The sequence below is a fragment of the Primulina tabacum genome, chromosome 1, assembly GCF_025594145.1.
Source record: "Primulina tabacum isolate GXHZ01 chromosome 1, ASM2559414v2, whole genome shotgun sequence".
Taxonomy (NCBI): Eukaryota; Viridiplantae; Streptophyta; class Magnoliopsida; order Lamiales; family Gesneriaceae; genus Primulina; species Primulina tabacum.
The window spans coordinates 58,933,296-58,953,020 of record NC_134550.1 but is presented as its reverse complement, the minus strand read 5'-3'; positions in this window follow the sequence as shown (position 1 = coordinate 58,953,020).

Genomic DNA, 19,725 nt, shown 5'->3' with positions numbered 1-19,725 from the left:
TATAATGTAGTTTCTCTCCTAATTGCCTCACTCGGATGTTATTTTAATATGCTATTTAATGTGTTAAAGCAAATTTAAGCGAAGTATGATGTCAAAAAATTGTAAAAAGATACTCCATTTGTTCCAAATATATAAGTTCATTGTTTTTCATATATATTAAGAAAAAAAACCATGGAAAATTTTTTTTTACAAGCACAATCCAAATTTTATCCTTATTTATTTTATTCAAAAAAAGTTGCATGTTTTCTGAGACTTATTTAATTGAGATATATTGATAAAATACATGAAAAAAATAATAATAAATATAGAAATTAGACTATATATTTGAGATAATAAAAAAATAAAATGAAATCTATTAAGACAAGAAATATTGGTGTGAACATATTTTATTTATATTCTATAAAATTAATTTGGGCTGTCACAATTATTGGAATGATAATTAATAATTAACTACTTTCTTTACAACTCGAGAGTTGGTGAGTATTTCGTTTTTCGTTAGGCGAGGTTGGCGGGGATGGTGGATGACCAAGTTGGAGGAGGTAGTTTTGTGCATATATACATAATTAATGTATTTTCTTAAATAAAAAAATAGATTCTGATATTATTATTTTATTTCATTTTAATGCAGAAAATTTTGTGATGATTGGTGATGAAGTAAAGTTAATTGATTTTGTGGGTATATTTCTTTATTTTTCTTCGTAGGTGAAGGGTGGTGTCACGTTCGTTTCAAAATTAATATAGAAATGCTTTTAAGAAAAATCTTGTTAAATAAGCGGTTGAAATATATGTCAATTCGCAAAAATACTTTTGAAATCGTCCACGATTCAATTTTTGAGACGAATCTCTTAATCGACCCGATCCATGAAAATTATTATCTTTTATGTCAAGATAAGACAAGTGATATTCAAGGTATTGATAAACTATACGAATAGAATTAAACAAAGAATTACTTAAAAACCTAACATAAATAATTTCAAATTAAAAACTCACCTAGCATTAAGTATTTTTTTCTGCAAAAACTATTTAATAATTTTTCATAACATAAAGTTCAATTTCATTTTTCACCAACATACTTTTATTTGATTAATAAATCACTTACTTTTTTTTTTTTTCCCCGTGAGAGCCTGATAAATTGTATTTTTATAATGATAGAATGGGGTAAATTGCTAATAAATCCCTAAACTCAAACTCAACTTTACCCAAACTCCCTACACATCAAAAATTTTCTTTAAACTCCCTAATACCCTAAAATGGACAAAAATACCCTTATTCCTATTTTAATTTTAATTGATCCTCCGCGCTTTAAAAATGGTATCAGAGCTAGGTTGATTTATTTCAAACACAAATTTTATTTTTAATAGTAACTAACTGTAAGAGAAGAGAATTTCGAAAAAATTATGAATCCGAACTTAGGTTCGAGAAAAATAATTTACAAGAGCTATTCCAATATTTTGGAATATACACAAGTTTATCTAACTATTGTTAGATATCAGAAGCAGAAAGAGACGCATCAGCACCCTCAGGTAAAATCTCAGGTAAACTTATGATTCAAGCAAATAAGTTTCTGGAAATAGTACCAGACTCCTCTAAGCTCTCTTTAGATCTTAGAGAAATCCAGAAAACAGTACAAAATTATGGCAACATGCTATATTTTGTACCCCAACGAGTTGAAGAAATCCTTAAAACCCAGGGAAGAAATTCTTGGAATATTAAAGGATATTCAAACAAGAATTCAGAAACTAGAACAACAATCAAGTTCTAGTAAAAGAACTTCAGGAGGTTGGTTACCACCATCATTTGGTACTGAACCCTTGTTACACCAACAAGGAAAAGCCAGAGTGGTGTCAAAACCTTTGACTGAAGAAGAAAATATGATCAATCTAATTAAATCTGTCTCAGAAAAGAAATTTATCTGATGACAACTTTAGAAATGATTGGTCTGGAGGATCTACAAGAGATTGCAAAATCTTTTGCAAATCTCAAAGTTGTAGATCTAAAGATGAACACAACAGGAGCTGAAATACCTGCTATAACCTGGTCATCGACTCAGGAACCACCAAGGGAAAGTGTGGGATCTCAGAATGTTAACATGAGAGAATCTCAATCTGATTTCCATACTGGTGGAGGATCATACCCAGCGGGTACAAGGACAAGGAGAAGTCAAATTCCCTTGCATCAAACACCCTACGGGAAGACTGTTTTAGATCCAATACATCCTTACGGGGTTATGCTTAACCTTGATATATTAGATTTCAAAAACAGGGAAGATCTCATAGATGACTGGACATCTGCTATGAGAATCGCAGCAGGAACACTTGATCTCAACAAAGAAGGATTCATTAAACTTTTAGAAATGAGTCTAATGGGATCAGTGAAAATTGCTTAGGGACATGACTTCATTAGAAATGAAAGAGTCAGTCCTGACCGGAGAATCTCTGAGCGAGATAGCCGGAAAAATGGCCACCCTATTTAAAGCACAATTTATAGAGGTAGACTATTTTAACAGTCAAGATACAGAGAAGAGGAAGAAATATACTCAAGCTCTGTATAGTCTTGAATTATACGATATATGTTTGGTAGATGAATACATTATGTTATTCACTAAACATCGATGGAATTCAGGAGTCGAAGAAGATATAGCTATGCAGCTTTTCTTCGCAAAAATGCCAAGCCCTTGGAGAGAAATGCTCATAAGGGAATACGTACCTGGTAATCCAGATACGATGGCAAGAAGAGCCTCTTTCCTTAAAGGAAAGTTGGCAGAATGGTGTCATATGACAGCATTACAAAAGAATTACAAACGCTTAAGGGGTATCAACAAAAGAACTCATTTGTGTTGTAAAGAAAATGATCTTCCAACAATTATTGGAAGTAAACCACAAAAGCATAAGAGGAAAAGTGTTAGGACTCATCCTTATGCTAGAAGTGGAAGAAGTTCTTGGAAGCCAAGAACTGTATGGTCTAGACAGAAAGCCAGATCTTATAAATCCTGGACAAAGAAGCGGACCATCAAGGAGTAGGATATCATCCCAAGCATCGAGTACATCTCGAAGCACAGGAAGAACACCTACAAAGAAAACTTTCAGAAGAGCTCATACTCGAAGCAAATGAAAGTTTTAAGGATTGTAATTGCTGGACATGTGGAGCAAGAGGTCATATTTCGACCAACTGTCCAGAAAATGAAAAAAGAGGTATTAAACGCTTCGATCCTACCCCGGATATTGAAGAAGCAGTTTATTACCAAGATCTTATTCAAGTATACTGATTTGAGGACATTGCCTCAGATGAGAGTACATATGAAGAAGAAGTAGTTCTAAGTCAAGAAGGATCCGATGGAACTGAATCGGAATCTGACTGAGGACGAAGTGTTTCGACACGAAACACATGAGGATTTGTCTGGATTCTTTAGCCAGACAACGATATCTAATAACATGATCCAGAGGATCATGAGAGAAAACCCTAGTATACAGAGATATCAAGGATTCTCTGCAGGACAAGTAGAAAAGTTCTTAGGAAGTCTTGGCCTAAGGAACAGAAAGCATCATCTAATCTATAAAGTTTCTAGAAGGGAAATGGCAATCCCGATGGAACTTACATGAAATAGAATGGAGATGCAGTTAATTGCTTCTGAAGAAATTAAGGAGGAATTACAAAAACTCGAGATAGAAGTAGCAAGGACTATGTCCTGGATTCATATTGGAGCAATCCAGATTATGATAAAGGATACTTTCAAAGAAGGGATAGATTCACCTATTGATATTGCTATATGCGATAAAAGAATGGGGAATCTACAAGATTCAGTACTGGGAACAATCTCAGGAAATCTCTGTGCAGGAAAGATTGTGGGAGTAATCTATCCAAGGATAGCCTATAACCTGGCAGATCGAGATTTCAGCCGAGCCTTGACATTGCATCAAAATTTCAAGGAAAAAAGGTTGATGAAAGAAGGTAATAGGCTATATTCTATTACCTATCAAATTTCATATGCTCTATCTAATACACATCATTCTGAATTGTTTATTAGAAATGAGTTTATTGAAATTCCTGAGATATTCGAAAAAGTTGCTCAGGCAATTTATCCAGAAAGAGTCGAGTATCCTTTAATACAGGAAACAGATATCCAAATCCAAGACAAACCGATTCTACAAAGGAATCAAAGTCTTAGGTGAGAATCAAGAAGACTATCTTTTCAAGGAGATCGAATTACAAGTTATAGATGGGGAAGAACGCCTGTCATAGAAACCCAACATGAGCTAAAAAGTTTTTCTACAATAGGAAAACTTCGATGCCCAGAAGGGTGGAAGGAAGTCGAAATCGTATTTTATATTACTAAGCAAAGGAATCAATTTCCTTGTAATTTAATATACTATTTGGAACAACCTATGATAGGAACTTACCAAGGACTGATTAATATCGGAGAATCGGAAGTTCATATTCAAGGAATTCCAGGGAAAGAATTAAATCGACTGATTCTTGGATTAGAGTTTCTCGAGGAACATAAACCCTAGAGACGTCTAAAGTATGGAATGGAGTTTATGGCAGAGGATAAGATGTGCAAAATCCAATGACCACAAGTCCATTTTCCATATACATTCCAGTAGGAATGTTGTATGAACAATATAAGGCAAAATACTTTGCTGCTTATATTGATTCAGGTGCTGGAATCTGTACAGCAAAAAGAGGTGTTTTTCCAAATAATTTGGAAGAAGAGTTACCAAAGATTGCTGGAAGAGATTTTTCCAGAAGAATCTTAATCTTATGTAAAGGGATTAAGATGACAGAAATCATGATTGGCGGTGCTGGGCAAATACCTTGGTACAAGGTTAAAACACCATCAATTTATTTTCATGATACAGGAGCTGACATATTGTTAGGAAATAATTTCCTACAGATGTTCAAATCCTATACTCAAGAAAATGAGACTAGAAGATTATTGTTCACAACACCCTGTGATCACAAAATCATAGTCCAGAGACTAAGAGAAGCATTTTACCGAAAATTGCCGATCCAATTTCGCAGCAAGCGTGGTGATTCATGACAACTTCTGAACCCAAAAATGAAGGATTCTAGACGGTTTGGAGAAACAATGCTCCAGTTAAGAGCAGATCAAGTACTCCAACCAGAAGATATAGAATTCCTTAAGATAACTCTACAAACAAATGAAGTAGAGTTCGAATCTAAGGTATCATTGGAAGATGTCAAGAAGAGGATCAAAGAAAATTATAATGAAGATCCCTTGGCATGGTGGGACAAAAATCAACTTAAAGCTTGCCTTAAAATTAAGTAAGGCAAAGAGTATGAATTTGTCCGTTGCAATCCTATCCGATCAAAGGAGATATGCAGATTATAATCAAGGAACATTTGGACCTTGGTTTGATCAAAGCAGGTATGTCACCATATAGTAGTCCAGGTTTCCTGGTAAGAAATTATGGTGAGATAAAAAGAGGAAAACCCAGACTTGTTATTAATTATCAAGAAATTAATAAAATTCTGGAGTTTGATGGGTATTTTATACCAAGCAGAGAACATCTAATTAGTTGCATACGCAATGCAAAGATATTTTCTAAATTTGATTGCAAATCCGGATTTTATCAGATTCGGATGGAGGAAGCAAACAAGAAATTCACAGCTTTCTCCACACCTCAAGGACATTATATTTGGGAGGTATTACCAATGGAATTGGCTAATTCACCCCAGATATTTCAAAGAAAGATGGATAATCTTTTTAAAGATTATTTTAAGTTTATGTTCGTTTACATTGACGATATTTTAATAGCATCCAAAGATATGAAGGAACATGTTAAGCATTTGAAGATTTTCTCTAATGTTTGTAAGAAAGAAGACTGGTTTTATCTGAAAAGAAAGCAGTCATTGCTACAAGAAAGATTGAATTCCTCAGAATTGAAATCGATGAGTCAGGAATAATTCTGCAAGAACACATAGTGGAAAAGGTGCAGAATTTTCCAGAAAATCTCAAAGACAAGAAGCAACTTCAAAGTTTCTTAGGAGTTGTTAATTTTGCTGGGATGTTTATAAAAAACCTAGCAAAACACATGAAAGTGTTCAGTCCATTATTGAAAAAAGATGCAAGATTTATATGGACAAAAGAACACACAGAAGGACTTATACATTTAAAGAAGGTTTGTAAAAATCTTCCAAAAATGGCTATTCCTCAAGATGAAGATGATCTGATATTATACACAAATGCCAGTGATCATTGGTGGGCAGCAGTTCTTACTAAGCTCACCCCAGATGGAGAACAACCATGCAGATACTGCAGTGGGTTATTCTCAGATGCAGAAGCCATTAGATGGCATATCAATGAAAAAGAATTTTATGCAGTAAAAAGGGCTTTTGAAAAATGGCCATTATTTTTACTTGCTAAGAAATTTACTTTGAAAGTTGATAATACACAGGTGAAAGCTTTCTTAAGAAATAGAATTGAATCTAAACCGGAGAAGGCTAGATTATTAAGATGGCAAGCACTATGTCAGAATTATATTTTTGATATTGTGATAATAAAGTCTCATGAAAATATTCTTGCAGATTTTTTAACAAGAGATGAACAACATTGACATTGATGCTATTATCAAGATGCAGAGGCATTTGAGGGAACACCTTGAAATGCTTCAAACCGAGTTCAACAAGTTGGTCGTTAACACAGAAGTTGCGGGAAGGCTGCAACAAGCTGATAAGAGAATTGTCTCTGATCGAATTACAGGTTGTTTACAGGCATATACTCAGTTATGGTCTGTAATGCAAAGGCCTATCCTCCAAGGCATTGAGAAACCATTGGTTTTCCAAATAGAGAGTTTTCGAGTACAGGAATCTACACCTGTAGCGGGGGATTCAAATACCCCTTGCACAAGTGTTAAGTCGGGATCATCACCAGATGAGTCGGCTGAAACAAAAATTGAGACTCCTGATCCTTATCTTGAGTCCTCAAGTCAACCCTTCACCTCGGGGATTGAAGCGGAAGAGATCAACCTCAGGCCTCGTACTGACAAAGACAAAACTAAGGTTGGTACTAATGAATTTACAATTTCTCCATTTCAGGTTTACCAACAAAACTGGGAGAAATTAAAAACAAGAGTATGCATTAACCCAGCTACCAACAGGGTTGATGTTTTAGGAAAATATCCCAGGGTATGGATGAAACCAAATTCATATCCAAAGGAGGTCAAGACATGGTATGAATTCGGGGCTCTTGCCTCAGTTTATACTACTTCATCCAGCTTTCCGGAAATCTCAGGTCTACCAAAGTGGATTCCAGGAAGCTGTTCACGAGACTTGGGCGAATAATGATTATTTGTCCAGAGGAGATGTTTTGGAGCTATACTTCTTCAGTGCAGCACCAGAACCAGCAGGGAAAGGTTCTCACGAAGCCTTTCATTTCATTAAGTTAAGGAGGCCGGATACAAATGTTCAAAAATTTATCAAGGACCCTCCGACAGAAGAAACACCCCCTGATTGCTTCAGTTTCTGAAGACGATATGTCTACCAGAAGAGCTTGGGGTCTATGGGTCTGTCTCACTGAGATGGACAAAGTCAAGTTTCCGTTCAAATTCTATAATCATTCGATGAACGGATCATTCTTGTTAAATACCATGACAGGAAAAACAACAAGTTTTGCAGAAGATTTATTCGATAAAAAGAGAAATCTTTTGTGGAACAGCAAGCTGCCGGCTAGTAAAGAGACTCACCGAAAATTCTGTAACATGGCACATATAGGAAGATGGTCAGAAAACATCTGCCTTGAATGCCAAAACCAGAAGGAACCTGAATTCGGTAAAGGATTCAAACCGAGATCTGATCGAAAACACTTTACCGACACAAGCACAAGTGGGGATGGACCACATTCACGTTTTCCTCGAGGACACCGAAAGCCAAATATTCCTCGACAAAATTAAAAGTGTACATGTGATCAGCCCACTAACAAAAAGAAAACCCACCATGTGAGTGGAAGGACAAGGACCACCAATAATAAGTAGGTGGATGACATAAAAAACCACTAATAATGAGTGGTAAAAGACAAAAGGACATTGGATACTGTATCTTTAAAAAAGACTAAAAGAATCCAATGAATAAAAGGCAAATAACTGGTCCCGAAATTTTCATCTATAAATAAAGAAAGATTGGAACCAGTTAAATACACCAAGAATCAAAACTTGAAGATGTACCGTGTATATCTAAAAGTCTTGAAAAGACGAATCAAGTATAAGAGAAGTGAGGCTGCAGCTCTTAGATCGATAATTCAAATGTATAAAGAAGAAGGAAAAGAGATTACAGCTGATATCTTCCAGACTAATTTCTAGATTAATAATCTATAAAAAGACAGTTCAAGAAGGGACCACTCAACCACTATAGGGTCCCAAGGCAAGCTGTAAAGGCTTAGGAAGATTTGAAATCTGAGTTTCAAATCCGAAGGAGTCTTCTATAAATAAAGAGGCAGAATGAAGATGAAGGCATCGATCAACCTCTTCATTTTTCTTCAAATCATTTGTAATAATTTTCTTTCAAGTATATGTGTGTAGTGAGTTCAGCTACTGTGAGTAGCTAAACAAGTTTCTCATCCTCTACAGGAGGTTACTATGTAATAATAAAATGTTGGTGTTTGAATAAAAAGATCTTTGCTCTTAGCCCCTCTCATGTATTATTTTCAAAATTTTATCTTTTACTGTACACTCTAAGGTAGGAAACGAATTAGAGTTGTGCCAAGTTCTGCTGAAGGAATCTGCTTAGTAACCATCGGTTGCGATCGCGTGGTTGGACTGTGAGGAGCAGTTTGTAAAATACGGTGGATATAACCCGGTGGTACTCCGGTCAAAGAGGTAAAAGATTTAATTTATTTTACGGAAGCATGATGGGCCATTATTTACAAAGGAAAAATCAATTATTCAAAATAAAGATATAAGGGTAAATTTGAAAATTTAAAAGAAATGGGGAGTTGAAACAAAGTTTTAATGGGATAGGGAGTAAAGAGAAAGTTAAGAATAGGTATAGGGATTTTTTGACAAGTTCCCCATAGAATGGGATCACTAGGAAAAAAATTAATTTGTTGAAGTTTTGGATTTATTATTTTTTTAACAAAAATAAAAAAATAATATGTTAGCATTGAGACATAGATAATGATAATTGTGAAGACCAGAAACTTGAAAGGCCTGTAATGTTATGTTATTACTTGAAGAATTATATATAGTGGCCATTCGTTGAGGTGTTAAACTGAGAGTTCTATAAATATATATATATATATATATATTTTGTTTGTTTGATTTAAAAATAGAAATTCTGAAATTTGAAATGATATTTATTTTAATTTGAAATCATAATTTGTTTAATTAATTGTTTGTTAAACATAAAGGGTTGGTGAAATAGAGGCAATGCACAGATCTCACCTGCCAGTCAAATATTTTCAAACGTGTGCCATGAAAATATTTGTTCCTCACACGCGCGAGCCAACCCTATAAAAATCTGCCATATAACCAACCTACCCAGCAGCAAAACGCTTCAGCCTTCGACCACTCTTACAACTTTATCTTCCCAAGCTTCCCTTCCTCAAATACTTGAAGATTCTGACCCATCCTGATATTTTGATCATTCGAGAAAGGGTAATATTGATTTCAGGCGGCAGCCCTGCAGTGCAGCAACTCTCTTTCAGGTGATGACTTCGGTTGATCGTTGGATGGTGTTGTCTAGATCGATAGGCTCCGACCAGGGTGAGTGGTTTCCATGCTTTCCTTGTCAAGTGAGCAATCCAATCGCGATTTACCTTTGATTCGTTGTCTGTTCGACCTTAAATTTTACAAAACCCTAATCAATTCTTATTTTATTTTTCATATACATAAAATAAAGATCGTTCTTTCTTATGCTTTTACTCACCGTTCATCTATACCAGGCTAGGTTTTGCATCACAAGACATGTAACGTAATAAAGAACAACATTTATGGTCCGATTTTAGAGTTTGATTGTCCCAGGTTCTTGGATGGATATTTTGTCCAAAAAGATTTTTTTAGGGGAACCGCGTGCTTTCTGCATACGAGTCTCTTTTCAATATACTTTAAATATAGTGGCTATATATTAGAATTAAAAAGTTTTCAAATATTTGTTATTTTTTTAAAGAATTAGTACTGAATTTTTAGCATTACTTCTCAATACCCAAATCATCGATAGCTGAGTTTTCTGCATCTGCTCTGGCATGCATATATATCCCATATGCCATCTACCATTCTCTTAATTAATATACATACAAAAAAAGGATAACATTTTTTCTTGGAAAATCATGAAGCTTTAAACTTTGTGATTAGTTCAGAATCAATCTTATTATTATGTAGAAACTCGAAGTATATTTTTCAATCCAAATATGAAAGTAGGGTTCATTTAAAACTAAATATTCAAGGTTGAAATGACAACGAACGTGAGGTATAAATAGCAAGGATTGCTGATTTGCCAAGGCTTCGCATGGAAATCAATACCTTAATTAAATTTGTTTTGGGAAGCAAAAAAGGAAGAATCAAGAGCCCTGAAATCAACCGCGCGAGCTCCAAGTGTGCAGACCATTGAGATTATTTTGTGAATATTCATATGCACCGATCAATATTGATACATATTCGTGTATGGCTACTCCACCAGGTATGAGTTAAGATCACTATAGATATTGATTTCCATTTATTCACTAGACTCTTTCAAAATGGACCATGTACAACCTAAACTCAAATGTAAAAGTTAAATTATATATAGAATACCCCGAATTAATATTTATAATATTATTCAAATAAATATTTAAAATATTAATTTAAATAGCTAGTAAGTAATCATCTTATTATATAATGGAAGCAAAAATAGTAATTAAATCTTATATATGATCAAAATGTTCGTAACTTTTTTTTATTTTCAAATTTTTGGCGGATGCATTTTCTTCTTTATTTAACTAGCTATTCATAATTGAAGGTTTAATTTCTTCTTCATTAACAGTCTCATACATTAATGATCAATTAAGTTGTTGGTTATCATTGTCATTAATAGATTAATCAAAATCTTCAATATTGTTTCTACCTGGCCTCATGATTAATTGTTGATAGTATCACAATCTATAATAATTATATTGAATTTTTGCTTCTCTGTTTCCTTGAAATGTTAATTCATTCTAGCTACTTATATTTTCTTCTTTTAATAGAATATTATATCTTGAGTTAAATTTAGTATGTTAGCTACTAAAATCAAAATTTTAGAGGCATTACTTTGAATGGATATAAATTTATCAAGATTCATTGGCATACACTCCATACAAAAAAAAAAGGTACTGTCTCAATGTGTGCTCATAAAAGAAAGAATAGATTAGGATTCGGGAAAATATGATTCAATGGATTATAATAAGTAATTAGGTTTACGTTACCTACTTGAGTTCATTTCAAGATTATTGGATAAATTACAAATTAAAAACAATTGGGCAACTCTGCGGCAGCAAGCCGGCGGAAGTTTAAAAGCTTGGCTAAATAATTCTCCTTGGCTAGTGCGGACTACTCATAGACTAATTAGGCAAATCTTTCAATGAAACTGCAAGAGAAATTTACCAAAATCATCGTATAAATCGGTCTTTTTCTTCTTGTTGTTACGTTTTTTGGGTTTGGTAATTCCAGTTATCAAACTTTAGTTTAGTCATGCATTTTAAATTTTATTCTTTTAGTCCTGTTTTGATAGAGTACTAATTTTTAATTTCCAATCCGTCTTGGTTATAATTCCTTAGGTACTTGATAGATTATTCTTCAAATTCCAAATCCTGAATTACACCTGCCCACGTAAGAAAAGAAAAAAAGAGAATTATGTGGTCTATTATACCAATTATATGTGCCAAATTTTAACTCATATTTAAGTTAATTAGACATTATTAGAAATTTAATTAGTTGTTATTTAGATATAAAATGTCAAGAATATTATGAAATTTAATTCATTTTTGTTGATTTGGCCAATGTTATGAGTTTTATCGGATTGATCAGGATTATAACTTATAAGTTAAGAAAGTCAGGATACTCATGAGTGACGCGGCAAAACTCGACTCAAGTTTGATTTTACCGAGCTCGAATAACTCAACTCTTCGTTCGAATCGAGTTCGAGCTTTTATTATTTCTACGAGCTACTCGATTAACTATTCAAGTTTTAATTGGGTGGGGAGGAGAACAAGTAACGGCGATACGAGACACTCTTCAAGTTTTAATTTTTGTTTGTTTTGTTTTTTTAATATTGACATGGCTGCCACATCATCTATCGCCCACTAGTTGGCATTTTCCCAAAATTTAAACCCTATAATTTTCAAACTTGAGGTAGAGTTATGCTATAAATTGTTTGAACTTCGAGTTCGAGTTTGAAATTAATAAATACTCGATCGAGTTCAAGTCGAGCTTCAAATCTACATACGACTTCGAAGCTCGACTCGACTCGACTCGAATAATGTTCACCCCCTACTAGTAGTCATGTCTGTTACATTTAAACGACAAACGTAATATTTTTTCCCAGGTCCGCATTGTAGGATGGGGTAAAATTTTGGCCTTTTAACCCTATCCTGCTATCCACCAACTCATACCCGAAGCCTGTGTCCTGATCCAGATCTATAGGTTACGTTTTTGTATATGTATTGACTTCAAAATTTTTAAAATATTGACTGAAATTTGGATTTTAAAAAGATTTAATCCATTATTTGTCTTTATTTATTTTGGTATTTTGCATAAGTTTTGACAGAGAAATACTATGGATCGCAAGTATTGGTGAATTTTTTAATTTTATTTCCTTATTTTGTTTGGAAGAGGAAAATGGGTTTTTTCCCCCTCTAAATCAGACTTGACTCATTGGATCACTTTCAGAATCGTTATACTCATTATATATATATATATATAGTTCGTAGTCTTCTCTGAATCAGTCTCAAGAATTTATATTCGTTAAACGAATCGACTCAGTCCACATCAGTAATAAAAAAATAATATTTTTCATGAGCCGGACATATATTATGTCCATGCATGTGACGATAAGAATAATCAGCAGTCGGATTTAATTTTTTTTAATATATATATAAAAAATTAAAATTATTTCGTTGGAGTAAGTTATGCCCATGCATGTGACGATAAGAATAATCAGCAGCCAAATTTCTTTGTAAAATGGACCTACCACATGGAGACCCGCTTGTATGGGTAACCTAACCACAAGTTTTTTTCTTGTGTGTGCGCTGGACTGGACCATCTTACTCGTCAAATTTCAAGCCCATATTGCTTATTTAATTATATAAATTGACTTTACATATGTTAAATAAATGTCATAAATACTTACGTCCATTTATAATTATAATTATTATGATGGCTATATATTGTGATCAACTAAGAAAAATAGACGTTTTCTATATCTTCAAATTTTGTTTTACTATGATTTATTTCCTGTTAAGATAGGCGTGGATTGATGTATTTCATTTGAAGGGAATGATTTGATTTGGATAAGTATTTGAGTAATGGATTTAAAAATGACATTGATCTTGGCTTGAAATTGTCCATCCAAGTTCTTAATCTCAAATACATGAATCTAAGCATAACCTTGAAGGAAATGTTTTCAGACATATCTTTTTTGTTAATCCTTATGATTGATTTTTATCAATAAAATGCAGCCCGCCTATTTTTATTGTTACATTGGACATATATATGATGGATCCAAATTCATAGGTTTTATTTATGCGTGTTACTTTATATTTTCGTTAAATATTCGCATATCATAATCTCATGATATAAAAACTCATATGAGATCGTTTCACATATCAATTTCTTAAGATGGATATTCGAACCGATACAACTCATAAAAAAAATAGTATTTTTTATTATAAATATTTTAGGTTGGACTATCTCAAATATATTCGAATCATAATCTGGGTTCTATTATTGATTGGAAGGTGCATTAATTATTATAGATACGGGATGGATTGATATTTTAGTAAAAGCAACAATTTTTCAGCCTTTTGACCCGAACCCACCTTTTATGGTCCCAACCCCATTGATGGCCCCTTCCTCTATACTATGTCTGTTGTTCACCCTACAATGATCGTGACCTATCTTTCTCTCCATATACAATCCAATGATCCACACACACAAACAATATATATATAATTTATATTTTATAATTTTATATGGCATGTTCTTGTTATGTACAACTTATTCATCAAATTTTGCAAACATCTCCTTATCAGAGCACACATGGCGAGTGACACTATTATCAATCCATCTTTCCCTTGGGTTTGAACATACCAAGTTTACCTAAAAAATAACTGCACAGAAATTCATATTGAAACCTCTTGGGATATGTCATCGACCATATTGTCTCCTTAATTTATTCGGTTTCTTGCACTCATAAGTCATGTGACCCAAACCGCCGTATTTATAGCATTTCCCTGGAAATTTTTCTTCAATGCATTTTTCTTGGGTCTCAACTTGGCGCCAATACCATCCGACCCATTCAATTTCTTCACTTTTGAGCTATGTCCATGCTCGACGATGTTGGCTTTAGCCACATAAAGATTGTAAATCTTCTCTCAGATATCTTGCTATTTTCTTTAATATAAAGACTAACAACCAGTTCCTCTACATTTATCTCCTTTGTTTTATGTTTCAGATAATTCATGAAATCTTTCCAAGTGGGAGACGATTTTTCAATGATAACTGCCACTTGAAAAGTTTCACTCAGCATCATGTCTTCTGCATAGATATCACTTGGATTTCTTGAACCTGACTGATAACAGTTTTGGAATCCACCATTTTTAGTCCAAGAATCGACCAACGATAAATTTATTGGCCAAAAATCCTAGGTTTTATATTTTCGATTTAAAGACTTCCACAATTCTCGAGTCATTTTCTTTTCGCTAGACTTATTATACAGTGAATCAGCCAAACCATTCAATATATAATTTCGATATAAGAAATCTGAATTGTTTCATGCACCGACAACAATGACCATCTGAACTTCTCCCTCGGCCTCAGCAGTTTTGGGAGCATCCTTGTTCAGGAACATTTCCATATTCAATGTACTGAGATAGAAAAGCATCTTTTGTTGTCACATCTTGAAATTTGACCCATCATATTTCTCTGGTTTGTCAGCATGGTTCATTGGCATCGTAGCAGCACGAGAAGTAACTTGAGGTGCTAACACCTTAATATCAGGATGAGTGACCTTTGATACATTTAAATTATTTCAACAACTTCTCATATCTGAAACACAAATCACATAACGAAAATTTCAAACACTGAATATGTTTAAGATTGTTGGAAGAAATGAGGTATATAATCGAAATATTGATAATGGATTACTTGATATTACAATTGCGAATTACAACACATTGAATAATATAGTAAATTAAACTTCATAAGATATTGAAACGGTGGAACCAATGCACACCGATCCTACAAAGATAAAGTTAATAGAAAATGAAATCAAACTGAGGCATGTTATATGTTACAGTTTCTTTAAAACATATTTGTCCTCTCATGTGATGCTTCGAGGTTCAATGTGAATGATTGTTTCTCGTGATACAATGGTGATACATGCAACAACTTATCACAAAATCTGATGAAGACGAACTAAACTTTACCTAAATTTTGTCATGATTTAGAAAGAAATAGCATGACATAATCCGAGAGAAGAAGCAAGTTAAGAGAATGAGAAGAAAGTTGTGGATTTGAAAATGGGAAATCATGTATATATAGGCAAAATATTGTCCTTTAAGAATGTAAAATGTTAGTGACTATTCAAAATACCAAATGTGATTGACCATTCATAAAACCACAAGTAAGTAGTCATTCGACATGCCAAAGGTTATCGACGATTCAGAAAATCAAAGGTCAGTGAACCTCACTTTATATACACACATCCCATTCAATAATTTTCCGTTCACTTTAGCTGGCCAACATAGAACTAATCTAAAATTACAACAATAAGCTCATCAATATTATTCATTCACCCTTTGATCCTAAGATAACTTAGGTGTCCTTCCAAGTGAGATTATATATAATTTCAAGTTTCAGTAGTAACTATTTCATATCGATATCGAAGTGGTTTTGCGAAAACTTATAAATCTGATTTGATGAGAATCGAATCATGTAGTCTTATTATAAGCCATTTAAAGCTCAGAAGCAATCGCTAGCATAAACTGATCAGGCTGGCTAGTACGTACTACTATTGAAGCAATGTTTGATACATATATGGGATCGATATATATTTGTGATGTGTTAATTACGGATTAATTTTGAAACTTTAAAATTGGATATTATCAATAAAAAGATATATAATTGCAGACAACATCATATGCAGAGCTCCTTGGACAAGTGATAATAACAATTATTACTCAAAATCAAAGCACGGAAACCCTAATAGACCTAACAGAATTGACGATAAAAATGTGACAATTCAAGATCGAACACTTTACAAAGTCCCAAACACTCACTGTTTTGTGGTTCCACAGTGTATATGCGCCACTTATGTTTGTTGCTTAGGTACAGAGATGAGAAGCCTCCATAAAACAACAAAAGTAGTTAATTTAATTTAATTCAGAAGGGCTCCATCTCTCCTTTTGTCTTGCCAAACTTTTCTTTCTCAGTCGCCACGCCAACTTGGATTCCTATCCCTTCAATAATGCATTCTTATACCAGAAACTTTGTTGCATAAATAAACTAAATTAAATTATATATCCATATATATAATAATAAAGATCAACCTCCGATCGTTAATGTTTATTTTTCATCGGATTTTATTTTGTGATGGGTAAATCATTTGAATCCCTAACTTGCATTTCGTATGGTTTGGTCACAACCTTGAGAGTGTCACATGCGAGAAGTGACTTGATTTGTAATATTCTCTCTTTTTCTAAAATAAAAAGAAACACATGACCGGACACCGGCATGTCGTGGCCACGTTGTACGACGGCGGGAGATTAATATTATCTAATTTTATACATCAGCACGATATTAATTCTATCACTTACATATCTCTCAATTCAAATACAGCAAAAACTTGTATGAGACGGTCTCACAGGTCGTATTTTGTGATACATATCTCTTATTTGGGTCATCCATTAAAACATATTACTTTTTATGATAATAATATTACTTTTTATTGTGAATATCGGTAATGTTGACCCGTCTTACAGATAAAGATTCGTGAGACTGTCTCACAAGAGATATACTCTTATAATTGAGGGATGAAATCCCAAAATCGAAAAAATAGGGATCAAACCTTTTTTAGGGTAAAAATTAATGAATAAAAATATAATTGTTCCCAGATAAATCAAAATTATTATATAACGAAACAATTATTTGTGAAAATCTTATAGGATTGTACATTTACATGTGCTTAAAATACAGTGACACCAAACTATACATGTCAATTGTCATTGTATTAACTATTGATATGAACAATGGCGGAGCCAAACGTGGCACAATTTTTTTTAAAAAATTATATATTAATTTTGGATTAATTTGATACTAATTCAGGTGTTTCAATTCAAAATAATAAAAAAAATTATCATCTTGATAGATTAATAATCGTGAGTCCACAATTAGATATGAACTCATCTTTTACAACCATTGAGTAATCAAATAAGTTATTTGTATGTGTTAAAGAGAAGCAATGATCTGCCATTGAAGCAGTTGAGCTTCTCGTTCAGAGAGGAAAAAATGAAAGAAGAGGAAAGTAAAATCAATTTCCAGAATTAATTGTTTGATTACAAAAGTCAAGCTATTTATATCCTAACTAATCAAGCTAGTGTCCAGCTGTCTAACTAATGAGATAACCATCCAACTATCTACCCTGTGTCAATGACGTGTACACATTATTTAACAGCCCCCCTCAAGCTTGTAATATGTTGAGGAGTGCAAGCTTGGATATCAAAAACTTATGCTGATCAGAGCCCAAAGCCTTGGTAAAGACATCTGTTGGTTGCAACTTTGTGGAAATATGAGCAGGGCGAATCACATTGTTGCGAAGCTTTTCTCTAATAAAATGACAATCAATCTCTATATGCTTCGTGCGTTCATGAAACATCGGGTTGGCAGCAAGATGTATAGCAGAATTGTTGTCACAAAACAGGGGTGTAGCTTGATCAATATGTAACCCCATATCAGTAAGAAGACCACGAAGCCAAACAACCTCACATACAGCAGTAGCCATCGAACGGTATTCAGCTTCAGCGGAAGAACGAGACACCGTGTTCTGTTTCTTAGTCTTCCACGAGACAGTGGATGAACCAATTTGAATAACATAACCGGTTGTAGATTTACGGCTCATAGGACAAGATGCCCAGTCGGAATCACAAAAGGCAGATAAGAGGAGATCATTATTAGCCGAGAGGAAGATGCCCAAACCAGGGGTCTTTTTGATATAGCCAAGGACACGAAGAGCAGCCTGCAAGTGGAATTTCTTTGGACAGTGCATGAACTGACTCAAAACTTGGACAGCATAACAAATGTCAGGCCTGGTGATAGTAAGATAGATAAGACGACCAACAAGGCGTTGATAATGGGATGAATCACTGAGAAGGGGATCAGTATCAGAAGTAGGACACGCTACAGACTTTGAACGATCAAATGCAAGAGTTGTAAGCTTTAAGTGTTGTTCCATAGGTGTATCAAACGGTTTGCATCCAGACATGCCAAAATCGGACAGTAATTCCAATGCATATTTGCGTTGATTCAAGCAAATACCAGCTTTGGATCGAGCTACTTCAATGCCCAAGAAATACTTCAAAGGGCCGAGATCTTTAATTTCAAAAGTAGCATGAAGATATCCCTTGAGTTTGTCAATGGCATCAGAACCATTACCAGTAATGACAATGTCATCAACATAAACCAACAACAATGTGATTAAATGTGCCACGTTTCTGGAAAACAAAGAATTATCATGCATGGACTGCGTAAAACCAGCTGCAATTAGTGCAAGGGAAAATTTAGAGTTCCATTGTCTAGATGCCTGCTTCAAACCATATAGAGATTTGAGAAGTTTGCAAGCATAATTCCTTTGCTTCCTTTCAAAACCTTGAGGAATGGTCATATAAATTTTTTCCTGTAAATCACCTTGCAAGAACGCATTTGTCACATCCATTTGATGTAAATTCCAGTTGCGTGCAGCTGCCATGGTTAAGAGACAACGAACAGTAACAATCTTAGCCACAGGAGAAAAGGTATCCTCATAATCGATACCGTATTGTTGGGTGTAACCCTTGGCAACAAGGCGGGCTTTGTATCGTTCAATGCTTCCATCCGCTTTGTATTTGATTTTGTAAACCCACCGACAACCAATTGGTTTCTTTCCGGGAGGTAAGGGAACAATATCCCATGTACGATTGGTTTCCAAGTCAGCAATCTCCTTAGCCATGGCATCACGCCAGAGTGGATCAGAGGCTGTGTGAGACCCCGAGACTAAAATAGCTTTGATGGCATTTTGGTAAATAAGTTGAAAAATATTCAATTTATTTTGATGGAATTTTCGTAAATAAGTTGAAAAATTTTCAATGAATTAATTTTTAAGCATAAAATATGACATATCTTGGTCATATGAAGTTCAAATGATTTGAGATTTGGATATAAAGTGAAAAAACTCAAAGATATAGAAGTTTCATGTTTTCAGTTTTGGAAAATTTGATCGTTTGACTGATCCGAATGGATATACCGATGTTAAAATGTTAAATAGTAGATATTATATTATATTATATTA